The sequence below is a fragment of the Trachemys scripta genome, chromosome 8 (assembly GCF_013100865.1).
Source record: "Trachemys scripta elegans isolate TJP31775 chromosome 8, CAS_Tse_1.0, whole genome shotgun sequence".
Classification (NCBI taxonomy): domain Eukaryota; kingdom Metazoa; phylum Chordata; order Testudines; family Emydidae; genus Trachemys; species Trachemys scripta.
The window spans coordinates 56,257,890-56,271,945 of NC_048305.1; the positions used below are offsets into that span (position 1 = coordinate 56,257,890).

General features: G+C 42.8%; 1 protein-coding gene across 3 annotated transcripts in view; it reads right to left on the reverse strand.

The window, feature by feature from the left end:
* IVNS1ABP (influenza virus NS1A binding protein) overlaps window positions 1–14,056 on the reverse strand; it is a 143,514-nt gene that overhangs the window by 26,003 nt on the left and 103,455 nt on the right. The window contains exon 1 of one of the 3 annotated variants that reach the window (XM_034780372.1): window positions 874–1,147. The exons of 1 other annotated variant lie outside the window; for it this stretch is intronic. The gene's annotated coding sequence lies outside the window, so the exon portion shown is untranslated. Of the gene's footprint in view, window positions 1–873; window positions 1,148–14,056 lie in introns of those variants that run through there. One more of the 3 variants, XM_034780374.1, reaches the window with a different exon arrangement.

Sequence of the window (14,056 nt, forward strand, 5' to 3'; positions counted from 1 at the left end):
CTACTTCTCCCAGCAAGCCCTGCAGAAAGGGGACAAAGGGATGAAAGAGTTGCAAGAAGGCATCACATTTTAAATAGTTGAATTTTAGATGTGTGAGTCTTTTGATCTGAAACCAGAAGATAGCCCAGGGCATCTAAATCACCAGCCCCCGTCCTCCATCCCACAAAAGAACTGTAGCCCGGTCTCCTTGTTTAACATGCAATGTATCCAGCTCTGGATTGGCTGAAATGCCCACTCAATCCCATGGGTTTGGCAAAAGGAGCCGGCAACGTGGAGACGGGAACAAAAGAAACGCCAAGGGAGGGAATAAAGGAAACGGAGACTATCCACGTCCCTCTGTCACACAGCAGAGGGGGTTGCGACACGACATTCATTGCATCCCCCACAGCTAGTGTGGCTTTAGCCGCATTGTCTTCTTTGTCAATGAGAACTGGGGAAAGGGTCGGAGGATGGTGACGAAGGCATCGCCCAACCTCAGTCACTATCCTCCTTTCCACCCCGCTGGTGCCTATCCTACCCCAGAAACTGACCCGCTACCACGCCAGACCTACGTGCCCGTCTCCCGGGGAGCGGCAGTGACTCCACAAGGCGGGAGGGCGACGGACGAGGCTCGCGCTCTAGGCGGCGGGATCTGCCATTCGCGCGCGCGCCACGTTACAGGTGAAGAAGGGCGCCAGAGCGCCGCACCCTCCGCCAGCCAGGGCGGGACTGTGCAGCCCGCACTACGACACGCGGTGCTTCCAACATGGCGCCGCGGGCGGGCGGCTCGGCCGCCAGACACACACAGCCTTACGGGGCTTGAGAAAGATACCGCCAGCCCAGCCCCATAGCCCCCGCCCCTCCTCCCTCGCCCCCGGCCCTGGAGCCCGGTACCTGGTGTCTCTCAGCGCAGACGACACCGTTCATATTGAGAGCTTCCAGGCTGTGGACGAAGTCGGTTCGGAGGCGCAGACCCAGCCCAGTGCGGTGGCGGCGGCGGGGATGTCCGCTGCGGCGAGAGAGATCGACACGGGAGGCGACTCAGACCGGAGTGAGCGCGCGCACAGGCAGGGAAGGCGCTAAACGGCCGTCACCAGCCAGCTCCAGACACTGCGACTGGCCCCGTCCGCACTCACAGACACACTCCGCCTCCACAAACTGAGTGCGGGTTGAAATCACTCCGCCGAGAAACGAGTCCCGTCTGACAGCTCAGCGTTAAGTTCTCCCCCTCCCTCGTGTTGCAAAGTAGGGCAGTGGAAGGTGATTGAGCTGAGGCGAAGGGGCGCTGCCGCTCGCTGCTACTGTCGCCGCCCAGAACTGGTTTCCTCCTGCTGAGGGCTGCATGTGACCTACCCTTACTTGTTGCGCTGCCGCTGTTCCTGCTGTGGCTGGACACCGCCACAAGTATAAGCATTAGCAAACATCACAAAGGTAATGGCAATAACCTTCCCGCTCCATTGAAAAAAGGAGCCCACTGGGTACATTACAGTTGTACTGGGCCTGGAGCCACCACAACTATGCCCCATTGTGCAGCGTGCATAGGTGCTGGAACCTATGCTGAAGTGGTTTTCATCATATACAGGGTTTACAGTTTGTTTCAAAGACTCTGAGCACCCCCACTGTACAAATTATTCCAGCAGCACCCCTGGTAGAGTGCTAGTTAAACGTTGAGGCTTATTAGTAAGGAGACGTCATGATTCCCCCTCCCCCCCCTCCGCTTTTCCTGTTGATACACCAGTAGCGTATACACCCTATGTCACCTCTCTGCTGAATATGGAGCCTTTCTTATTGGGGTTCAGCCCTTACGTCCTGGAAAGCAAACCAGCAAGTCAGTACTAGAGCTGGGATTAGGGTGACCAGACAGCAAGTGTGAAAAATTGGGACAGGGTGGGGGGTAATAGGAGCCTATATACGAAAAAGACCCAAAAATCAGGACTGTCCCTATAAAATTGGGACATCTGGTCACCCTAGCTGGGTTTGGGGAAAATATCTCACACATCTATGAGCCTGAGGATTATCAGAACAATTCACCAACTAAATACCTGCATACTGATCCTCTGAGGGAGAGGATGGTAGCTAGGTGGACAACTGGCACTTATAACAATAGTGAGTTGAAGGGAAAAGAGTATCTAGAGTGAAAATAATAATAATTATACTAAATCATTAAGTATTTCTATATATTACTATAAAGGTGTATGGCAGTTTTTTCCTAATAAAAAAAATAAATCAGTGTCCCAATTCTGAAGAATTTACTGTCCAAGGCCTAGATCCTGCAATCAGTTCTGTCCAGATGGATGCAAACACAACCCTATTAGCTTCAGTGGGGTTCTGTGGACAGACACACAAGGGGTTTATCTGCACCAATCTGATTGCAGTATCAGGGCAGATTTTAATAACTTGTATTTACACAGAAAATCCTACAATGCTGTGCAGTCTATACAATTGGCTCCCTAATTCTGCAACTTATGCTTAGAGGTTGACCAGGAAAAGGAAAAAAATATATATATATATCAGAAAAATTTCTGAGAATTTGTCTTGAACTATGTATAAAAATATAATGACAAACATATTTTACAACATCATCTATTTAGATTCCTCAAATGTATAATCCAGACTGTCCGCTTAATGATGCATGACACAGTTATGCTTCTGACACAAAGTGTTCAGGAAGCTGTGCATTATTAGATACTGTTTCACAATCTGCATATTTAAATTCAGTGGGGCTTCATGTGGAGTAAGGGTCACCCCACATGGAACATTTTTCAGAATCAGGACATAAAGTTTGATATTTGAACTTAAAAAGACATTGTCAAACATGTAAACTCTAAAAATTAGCTCCCCTTGTTAGGGGTCCCATCTGTTATTTTATTTTGATTGCAGCAGTGCTCAAAATATGGTAGGTACTATCCAAACACAGAGGAAGACAATCCCATCCCAGAACATGTATCTAAAAAGACTGAAGGGAGGGATAAAGAGATACAACATAAAGCAAAGATGTCAGGATGATGATAGGCATGTCTTCTTAGGCCCTTAGGATATTTTTTGTTGTTTTTTGTTAATAAAGAACTGCCCCTCAACTTTGCCATTATTTGTTCTTGATCAATCCCTGAACCACAAACCCAAATTACTTTAATAGTTTATTATTATTTTTTTCAAAACCAGTAAAATGCTAGCTAAATTTTCCCCTAAATGTTGGTTCCCATGTATCACTCAAGTCTTTAAATCAAGATTGGATGTCTTTCTAAAAGATATGCTTCAGTTCAGCCAAAAAATATTGGGCTTGATGCAGGATTTACCTGCCAAATCTATGGCCTCCATTGTGCAGGAGGTCAGACTATAGTCATGATGGTCCCCTCTTTGACCTTAAAATCTATGAACTGATCTAGTAAAGACAGCTTATCACTCTGAATAAGAAACTTCCCCATCCCTCTGCATAAATCCCAATTCTGAGTAGAAATAAGATATTTTTAAAATGCCACTGCTGATTCTGAGGGACTCCTGAGTAGGAGCAGCAGAAAGTCCCTAAAAGTCGGGGGGCCATCAGTGCCCAAACCGTGGCCCCTTTCCCCCATCCCTTCCCCCGAGGCCCTGCCCTCACGCCAATTCTTCCTCTGAGGCCCCGCCCCCACACCGTCCCTTCTCCCCAAGCCCTCACTCACACTACCACTTCCCCTGAGGCCCCACTCCTGTGCCACCTTTTCCCCCCCAAGATCCTGCCCCATGCTCGCTTCTCTCCATTTCCCCCCCCCCCCATCACTCGCCGTACGGCTGGTGGAGGAGTCATGGCCCCTTGGCTCCCACTGTTCCAGCACTCCTGCTCCTGACTTACCATCTTTTTGTTCCTTGTTTGTACAATGGGGTCCTCATCCAGGACTGGGGCTCCTAGGTGCAACCACTACTCAAAAAAGAAATAAAATAATATTTGGAGACAGAATCAAGACTCCTTGTTTCTTTTCCTGATTTTGCCACTAACTCACTGAATGCATCCTGGCCTTGTCTAAGCTATTTGTTCCCCTATGCTTTTCACTGTTGCTATAACTGGTACAACTCTACTGGTGATAACAATTGTGGGAAATTTTAGGGACAAAAGGCTAGGGTAGACTCAGGTGCTTGCTTCAGTTATTTAGTCTGTACAATGGGGTTAATAAATACCTATCTGTCTAAAATGCTTTGAGCTCTCCGGTAGAAAAGCATTATGTGGTTCTATCCTGCAAAGTAATCAGCAACACATGATCAGGCCACACAAGGACAGTGTTTTATTAAATTGGTGATTTACTGTAGTGAAAAAGAATTGTCTTGGCTAATCAGAGTGCAGTAGAGTTACTAACCCACAGTTATATGCTTATTTCTCAATTTCCAGCTTGCACACTTCTGTTTCTCCATAATTGTATAGTAACCAAACCCCTGCTCTTTGATTGCTTCCTTCTTCAGAACATGCATTATTATGTCTACAGCAAACATGGGTGCCTCAATTCCACGCCCTGCTCTTCTTAGCTTTTAAATTGCTAGCCACACCTCCTCAATCCCTCTATTTCACTTCCCTTTCCTCTGTCGGCCACCTACTCTTTGCTTTCCTTTTGACTGAAGACTCTCATTGAACATATTAATCAAATGTTTCCAAGGCAAACAAAAGAATAGGTAAGTGTGATGGGTTCGATCACAGAGACCCCCTTGAAGCTGTCAACTGATGTGCTGGAATTACCTCTGAACTTATTTTCTACTGCCAGCTTGGGACTCCAGAACCCTGCCTTGTTGAGCCAGACATGCTAGTCTGCTGCAACACAGACCCAGGTCTGGTCCACGCCCCCAAAGCTGCAGACTTTAACCAAAAACTGCCCAGCAAGTCACCTATCTCCAGCACCCAGACACCCAGCTCCCAATGGGATCCAAACCCCAAATAAATCCGTTTTACTCTGTATAAAGCTTATACAGGGTAAACTCATAAATTGTCTGCCCTCTATAACACTGATAGAGAGATATGCACAGCTGTTTGCTCCCCCAGGTATTAATCACTTACTTTGGGTTAATTAATAAACACAAGTGATTTTATTAAGTATAAAAAGTAGGATTTAAGTGGTTCCAAGTAATAACAGACAGAACAAAGTAAGTTACCAAGCAAAATAAAACAAACATGCAAATCTAACCCTAATACATTAAGAAAAATTAAGAATACAGGTAAATCTCACCCTCAGAGATGTTCCAGTAAGCTTCTTTCACAGACTAGACTCCTTTCTAGTTTGGGCCCAATCCTTTCCCCGGTACAGTTCTTGTTAGTTCCAGCACAGGTAGTAACTAGGGGATTTTTCATAACTGGCAGCCCCATTTGTTCTGTTCCACCCCCTTTTATATCTTTGGCACAAGGCGGGAATCCTTTTTCTCTCTCTGGGTTCCCACACTTCCTTCTAAATGGAAAAGCACCAGGTTTAAGATGGATTCCAGTATCATGTGACATGTTCACATCTCCTGTGAGACTTCATTATCCACTGGCTGGCACACACACGTATACAGGAAGGCTTACAATTAAACAGAGCCATTTACCACCAATTGTCCTAGTTAATGGGAGCAATGAAGATTCCAAGCCACCATTAATGGCCCACACTTTGCATAGTTACAATAGGACTTCAGAATAATACTTCATATTTCTAGCTTCAGATACAAGAATGATACATTCATACAAATAGGATGAACACACTCAGTAGATTATAAGCTTTGTAATGATACCTCACAAGAGACCTTTTGCATAAAGCATATTCCAGCTACATTATATTTATACTCATAAGCATATTTCCATAAACATATGGAGTGCAACGTTACACATCGGCCCACCTACTCTTTGCTTTCCTTTTGACTGAAGACTCTCATTGAACATATTAATCAAATGTCTCCAAGGCAAACAAAAGAATAGGTAAGGTTGGGGAAAAGAGGAGACCAGGTGAAGAGAAGAGCATTGCTATCAGTTAACACACTTCTGAGGATGTTCCTGGTTTAAAGAGAACTCTGTATTGTGCAAACCTTATTCCACCATTGTATTAGTTAGCCAAGAAGTTGTCTGTAGGCATCACCAAGTTTGTGGATTGTTTTCTGGGAATCTCTTCACCACTCATTTTCATTGCTAGCTGCTACTCTTGAGGTCAAAGAGCAGCTATAGCATCTTCCTTACAGTGCAAACTTTAAAGGCTGCTCCAGAGTTGGGCTTTCTGAGTTTTCTAGTATATCCCAGTTGTAAACAGAACATTTACTTGCTTTGCAAACAATGGTTAACCCCAACGTTCTAGCCAAATCTTACTTTGTCTAGTTATTTACAGTAACTTCTCACTTAAAGTCGTCCCGGTTAACATTGTTTTGTTGTTACATTGCTGATCAATTAGAGAACATACTCATTTAAAGTTGCGCGATGCTCCCTTATAACATTTTTTGGCAGCCGCCTGCTTTATCCACCCCTTGCAGGAAGAGTAGCCCGTTGGAGCTAGCTGGTGGGGGCTTGGAACCAGGGTGGGCTGGCAGCCCCCATCAGCTTCCCTAAGTTCCCTATGCTGCAGCCGCCCAGCAGGCTATCAATTGCTGGCAGTTCACCTGTCCCTCCCCCAACTGCCTTGTGTTGCTCCTGCCCTCTGCCTTAGAGCTGCTCCCGGGAGCCTCCTGCTTACTGTGTGTGGGGGTGCTAATGTCAGAGTGTCCTCCTCCCTCCAGCTCCTGCTCCCCATCTCCACAGAGCAGGAGAGACAGGGCAGGTCTCAGGATAGAGGGACCTTGCTGGCAATAGCTGCTGTCTCAACTTGCTGATCTACTTAAAAAGGCAATGTACTTAGAGTGGGGTCAGCGTACTTAAAGGGGCAATGCACATCTCTCTCTCTCTCTCACATACGGTGTGTGTCTCTGTCGCTCTCTGCCATTTTGTCTCCCCTCCCTCCATTCGTGCTGCCTTGTAGAGTGTGTTAACCCCTGAGGGCTCAGCCGAGATCTAGTTCATCATTTAGCAGTAAGGCATTCCCTGGGAAATATCCCACCCTCTGACTCCACCACCTCAACCAAGCTTCACATTACTTCTGTGTACAGTATTAGATTGTTTGTTTACAACTTATACTGTGTGTGTGTGTGTGTGTGTGTGTGTGTGTGTATATATATATATATATATAATTCTTTTGTCTGGCAAAAGAAATTTTCCTGGAATCTAACCCCCGCCCTTTACATTAATTCTTATGGGGAAATTAGATTCACTTAACATCATTTTGCTTAAGGTAGCATTTTTCAGGAACATAACTACGTTAAGTGAGGAGTTACTGTACTTAAATTGCCCTTGTGGTTTCAATTGGATAAAGGATTCTTCTTCACTTCATGCCCCCTTCATAGTGTTGTTTTGCATCTTTGAACAACTGCCCTGTTTTACCAGAGAAGTGGCTGCATTTTTGTGAGGGTGAAGTGATTTTTATCATTGCAAATCAGTTTGTTTAAATTTGCCAAGCATTTTAGGATCCTTCAGGATGAAAGATATGATAAATGTAAAATAATTGTTACTACTCTGACAAACGATAACAGTGAGTAGGAAATGAGCTCACTCTTCCCAGATGCTACTTTTGTTCTAGAAACAACAGGAAATCTCTACAAAGATGAGTTTTGATTTTCTCACTTCTTAATTGTTTCGTTCTTTTATTCAAAACTGAGCACTTGTAGAATTAAAATTACCCATACTGAGGACATTTCTGCTTAACCTCCCCCTTCAATCAAATTCAGCCCAGTTAGTCCCAGCCTGCAGAACCTCTTGCAAGGTAATTTTCCAAGGGAGATCATTCTATCAATCTTCTAAATGAGACACTTGGGAAAAAATGTTACATGATATGGTTAACTGAACTATCAAACCAACAGTTTCTAGAATTGGCAGTCCAGAGCAGACAGATTACCGAAGCATGTTAACAAATAGATGACCAAGTGTTGTAACAGCAGCTCTTCAGTGAGGTCTTCTGATACATGAAAAAGATTAAGAAACAATGTACTGAAATAATTAATGGAGTATAAACCATAGAAATTGAACTGTTTATGTAGGGATGTCCTCAGGGTCAGTCATTATAACACAATTTCTATCACTTTTGTAAGTTTTGGAAACATTTTATTGCTGCAGAAATGTACTGTTTTGTTCTAATGCTTTTATGTAGTACTGGTCTTGTAGCTCAAAGAAAGCATCTCAGCTAAAATCTAAAGCACCAGAATAATCACCAGTGGAGCAGTGTATTTACAGAAGCTGTGCTGTTTTGGTTGCAGTTTTATCCAGCATGCTTTCTTGCACTGTGCTATGCCGTTGCAGTTGTATTCCCCTCTAGGTACCTATCCCACAAGTCCTAGCACAGCTCTCTGAAGCTATGGCATCTGGGTGATTTCTAAAGGCCTTCTGGAAACCTTCACAGAGATGGAGATTGTAGGAGCATAGTTCAAACTCCCATTATTCCCTGGGCACCAGGACCATTTCCTAGTCCTTTTCTCAAAATGTAGGCCAAGATTAATGTTCAAGCTCTCACTTAAAGGTTTTTGTGGGAAGTTTGTAAAAAGCAGCTATGAGGAACCAGATTTTAGTTTTACATTACTCATATGTTAAAGGGTAATATTAATAATCCTATTTTACAAATAATGAATCTGAGGTATGGAGATTAAATGATTTGACCAAGATCACACAGGAAGTCCATAGGAGGGTCACTAAAAGAAACCATCTCTTCTGCCTCCCAAACATGTGCCTTAACAAGCCCATCTCCTCATCCTGTACCTACTCAATATACAGAGAATTTCTATCTTGCACTTTTCTCCATACCTAAGATCTCTTCGGAGAGAGAGAGAGAGAGAGAATAAAACTTTATTCAACTTTTCCCCATTATAGATAAGTAATTTCTTATAGAATATGTATTTTACTTACATTGTACTGATTGTGGTGTTGTTCTTAATAAGGCACAATGAGTGCCTATTTTACAAGTAAATTATTTTCATTTAAATATTACATAGCACAGACCCTGCCATAAGGTTCAGTCAGACACAGCCAGTTCTCCCCCTGCAGTCCAGAAGCCTGCCTTCCAATATGGAGAATGATCTGTGGTCTCTTCAGCCACAGCCTCATCCTTACACAAAGACAGCTACAGTAGAACCTCAGAGTTACAAACACCTTAGGAATGGAGGTTGTTCGTAACTCTGAAATGTCCATAACTCTGAACAAAACGTTATGGTTGTTCTATCAAAAGTTTACAACTGAACATTGATTTAATGCAGTTTTTAAACTTTACTATGCAGAAAAAAATGATGCTTTCCCTTTATTTTTTCAATAATTTACGTTTAACACCGTACTGTACTGTATTTGCCTTTTTGGGGGGGGAGGGAGGAGTCTCTGTTGTTTCCTGATTGCGTACTTCCGGTTCCAAATGAGGTGTGTGGTTGTTTGGTTAGTCTGTAACTCGGGTGTTCGTAATTCTGAGGTTCTACTGTATTCCACACAGCCTTCCATTTTCAGTAAAATAAATAAATAAATACATTTTTAAACCTAGTTGTGAAGTTTCTGGATGTTCCACATACCTGTTGCCTGACATCTCTATGTTACTGCAACAATTACAACAAACAAAATAGTTAGAACCAGATACAATCATTTAAAATTAATAAAATGAAGGCCTGGCATGATGTTTAATTAAAGGCCTGGATTATGATAATCTTGAGTTTGATTCACCATTTTGCCTAGTATCAGGGGGTAGCTGTGTTAGTCTGTATCTACAAAAACAACAAGGAGTCTGGTGGCACCTTAAAGACTAACAGATTTATTTGGGCATAAGCTTTCGTGAGTAAAAACCTCACTTCTTCGGATGCATAGAGTGAAAGTTACAGATGCAGGCATTTGTGTCAGTATATAATGCCTGCATCTGTAACTTTCACTGTATGCATCCGAAGAAGTGAGGTTTTTACTCACGAAAGCTTATGCCCAAATAAATCTGTTAGTCTTTAACGTGCCACCAGACTCCTTGTTCATTTTTCCTAGTAATTCTTTATATCTTGTCCACTGTGTTGTCAACTAGCTTGTCTCCTTCATCAACAGAAGTTGGTCCAGTAAAATATATTACCTCACCCACCTTGTCTCTCTAATATCCTGGGACCAATCCAACTACAACAACATTGCATACAGTCAGTGTAAATAACATCATAATGTGGTCCCATGTCTCCTTGTATTTTGCTATTTAACAAATAGCAAGTGCAACAGTACTTGGTGTGAGCTACAATATATATATGCAAACTCCCTTTTTGACTCTTCCACTGCATGTTTTAATTTCAGAGGAGCAGTTAATGTGTTACTCTGTGTTTCCCTTTGCTGGGGCAAGGATAATAGACTAAGGTCATTGGCTGTGCTGGCAAATGAGAAAGGATTGTTAGATGCTGTTCTCAGGTCCTTTGCTGAGCTGCAGAGAAGAATGGGTTATGATTAGGTGATTATGAGCTCTCATTTCTATGCAGCATTCTGTTGTGACCTTCATTCTCCCTATTGCCTCCCTATCTGGAAAGAATTAATCTCTGTCACTTTTTCTTTGTGATTTTTTTTACCATTGTGAACAGATGTTCTCACTGCCATGATCCATTGGGTGGGATCAGGAACTCTATTACTTGTTTTTCTAATGTCTGTTTACCCTGGCCTTGGGTTTGTCAGCTTCTGAGATGATTATGTGGCCAATAGTGATAATGTGTGTAGTTTACAAGTTTGTCCACTGTTCCCTTTATCCTAGTCTGCTTCTGTGATGTCCTGATTAATCCCTTTCTAGTCCTTAAATAGAGGTTGATTTTACAAATATAGGGTATCACAATAGCCTGATGTTGCACCTCATGTCACAATGCATGACACACATGCTGCTTTCTCTAAGGCTTTGTCAGGCACTTAACAGGAGTGGAAAAATTCATCTTACTAAATTTAGAACCACTCAAAAATTGTTCAGGTTCCATTTGTCTGGAGCAAAATATGCATTCTGGACTGCTGCATTTAAAAAAAACATTATTCTCTGGGTGGTCTCAGAAGCAAGAGCAAGAACCAGTTTCAAGAAGGCAACTTTACTGGTTATATGGCACAGGCTTAAATTTAATTAGAAATACATTGGGCTATCCTCAGCTAGTGTAAATTGACATAAATCAATTTGTGACATCACCAGCTGACTATTTGGCCTAAGGTTTTTAAACTAAATTACCATTAAAAACCCCACAATGGATATATTAATGGAGAAAACATATTATGAAACTAGAAGAAGTTTAGGGAATCCCAATTAAAAAACTGTTACATAATTTTCATCTAACTCAAAATACTACTAGGTTCCCCCATCGCTGCTATGTGTACTGACCCTTTTTGAGAGAGCTGCTTGGTTCCACAGCTTTTCTTTGTTACATTTTAGAGCTGTTACTTTGGACATTTAGTTGCAGAAAATTTTCTGTGGAACACTTTTTGTTGTTGTCTTGGGCTCCAAGATCCTTAGTTGGGGAAATAGATTCAATGTTTGTAATGGCTCAGCCATTCCCAGTCTCTATTCAAGCCTAAGTTGATTGTATCTAGTTTGCATATCAATTCAAGCTCAGCAGTTTCTTGTTGGAGTCTGTTTTTGAAGCTTTTCTATTGCAAAATTGCCACCCGCTGGTCTGTCATTGAGTGACCAGACAGGTTAAAGTGTTCTCTTACTGATTTTTGAATGTTATGATTCCTGATGTCAGATTTGTGTCCATTAATTCTTTTGCGTAGAGACTGTCCGGTTTGGCCAATGTACATGGCAGAGGGGCATGCGGGTGGCAATTTTGCAACAGAAAAGTTTCAAAAACAGACTCCAACGAGAAACTGCTGAGCTTGAATTGATATGCAAACTAGATACAATCAACTTAGGCTTGAATAGAGACTGGGAATGGCTGAGCCATTACAAACATTGAATCTATCTCCCCATGTAAGTATTCTCACACTTCTTATCAAACTCTGTCTGTCTGTATGGGGCTATCTTGATTATCACTTCAAAAGTTTTTTTTCTCTTACTTAATTGGCCTCTCAGAGTTGGTAAGACGACTCCCACCTTTTCATGCTCTCTGTATGTGTATATATATCTCCTCAATATATGTTCCATTCTATGCATCTGAAGAAGTGGGCTGTAGCCCATGAAAGCTTATGCTCAAATAAATTTGTTAGTCTCTAAGGTGCCACGAGTACTCCTGTTCTTTTTACATAATATAAAAGAACATTAAAAGGATCCAGTATCATACTTCGTAATCCATTTGCTCTTTTATTTTGTTTTAACAATTGCTTTTCTTTCCTCTTCTTTCCATGCAGTAGCACATATTTTTTACTTAACTAGGGAGAATCTTTTCTTCCTGTTGTTCTGATTTTAACAGTTCCGTCTTTAACACTTCAAAAGTAAGTATTCTATCAAATCACGATCAATCTTTTTCGAGAGGAGAGGAAGTCTGAGGAAATTCCTTTCAGCTTCAGCACACCATTGCTCTTCCTCCACTATCACTGCCTTCAACTGCAGGTGTCTTTAGATTGGACAGACAAGCCCCACATACAGACACTCATCAGTGGAGCAAGGGAGCTTTCTATGTCTTCCAGCATCTCTGACGTGCTTCCCACTGGCTGAATTGGGGAATTCCTTTAGCTGCCATCCTTATCACTGTGGGCAGCAAAACCTTCTTCAGTATTATGGTCCCATGTAGGGCCTGGTCCAATTCCCATTAAATATATAGGGGTCTCTCTCTTGACTTTAATTGAATTGGATCAGGCCCATAGGTAGCTGATGAAGGATTCCATCTCCTAACCTCCACCTGATGTCATGGGAGGCCTTCCTTGGTACAGCCATCATATGCATTGAGTATCAACCAGGAGAGTTCAATGGCTTGACCTCAAAATAAATGTTAGTAGTGGAGCACCATAAGAGCTCCCACCAGGAGGCAGAGCCGTAACAAGGAATTTTTGCGCCTGCGGCAAGGGCCGGCTCCAGGCTCTTCGGTGGCGGGTCCCTGAGTCCCTCTCGGCGGGAAGGACCTGCCGCCGAATTGCCACCGCCACTTCATTGATTATTCGGCGGCGGGTCCCTCAGTCCCTATTGCCGCCAAAGAATGAATGAAGCGGCGGCAGCAATTCGGCGGCAGGTCCTTCCCTCCAAGAGGGACTCAGGGACCCGCCGCTGAATTGCCGCCGAAGAAGCAGCGACAGTAGAGGGTTTTTTGTTTTGTTTTGTTTTTGTTTTTTGTTTTTTTCCCTCCGCCCCGCTTGGGCGATAGAGCTGCGCCCCTCCGTTTTGCGCGCCCGAGGCAAGTTCCTCACTCGTCTCGCCCTTGTTACGGCACCGTCGGGAGGTATATCTTGCAGTGGGAACCCACTTCAAAAATATTGAAAAAATCTAAATCCCTCAAACCAAATTTTCACTGGTCAGTTGCTATGGGTGCATCCATTTTGTACATGAAGATGCCACTCTTTTTTTTTTTTTTTTTTTTTTTTTTTTTACAAGTTTTTTTTTTTCTGTGTTTGCCTATCACATTAGACCCATATACAATACAGTTTTTAAAGCATGCACAAAATGGGTTATTGCATGCACAAAGAGGCATTTTCCATTGTTCACTATGAATGTGCAAATACATGTTTTGCATGCACAAAAGCAGATGCCCCTGCAAGTTTACTGGGTGATATTAAGAAGTCCCACTCAAAATTTGGTGCTACATATTTTTCAGTTTGTTTTGTTTGGAAATAATCAGTTTCTTGCTTTGGGCTGTGGAGTCTCACAGACTTCCCAGGAGCCAGAGTGTGAGTCATACTCCAAAGTTCTCTAATTTATGTCTTTCTCATGGAACTTGGAATTCTGTTGTTGTTGTTTTTCTGCCCAGACTGGGGTAGGAAGCTACTACTCCCCTGATGTCCATTTAGGGAATATTATTTCCAGTCTTGATTTACTAATGTGACTTAACTGAGCAGGTGAATGGGAATTCTGACACAGGAGGAAGGTTTCAGACTGAAATGTTCCCATAGTCAACTGAAATATTCCATGCCTGCACACTTTCTGCTAACATTAATATACATTTCTGGATGATGATGCTTGAAACTCTATTC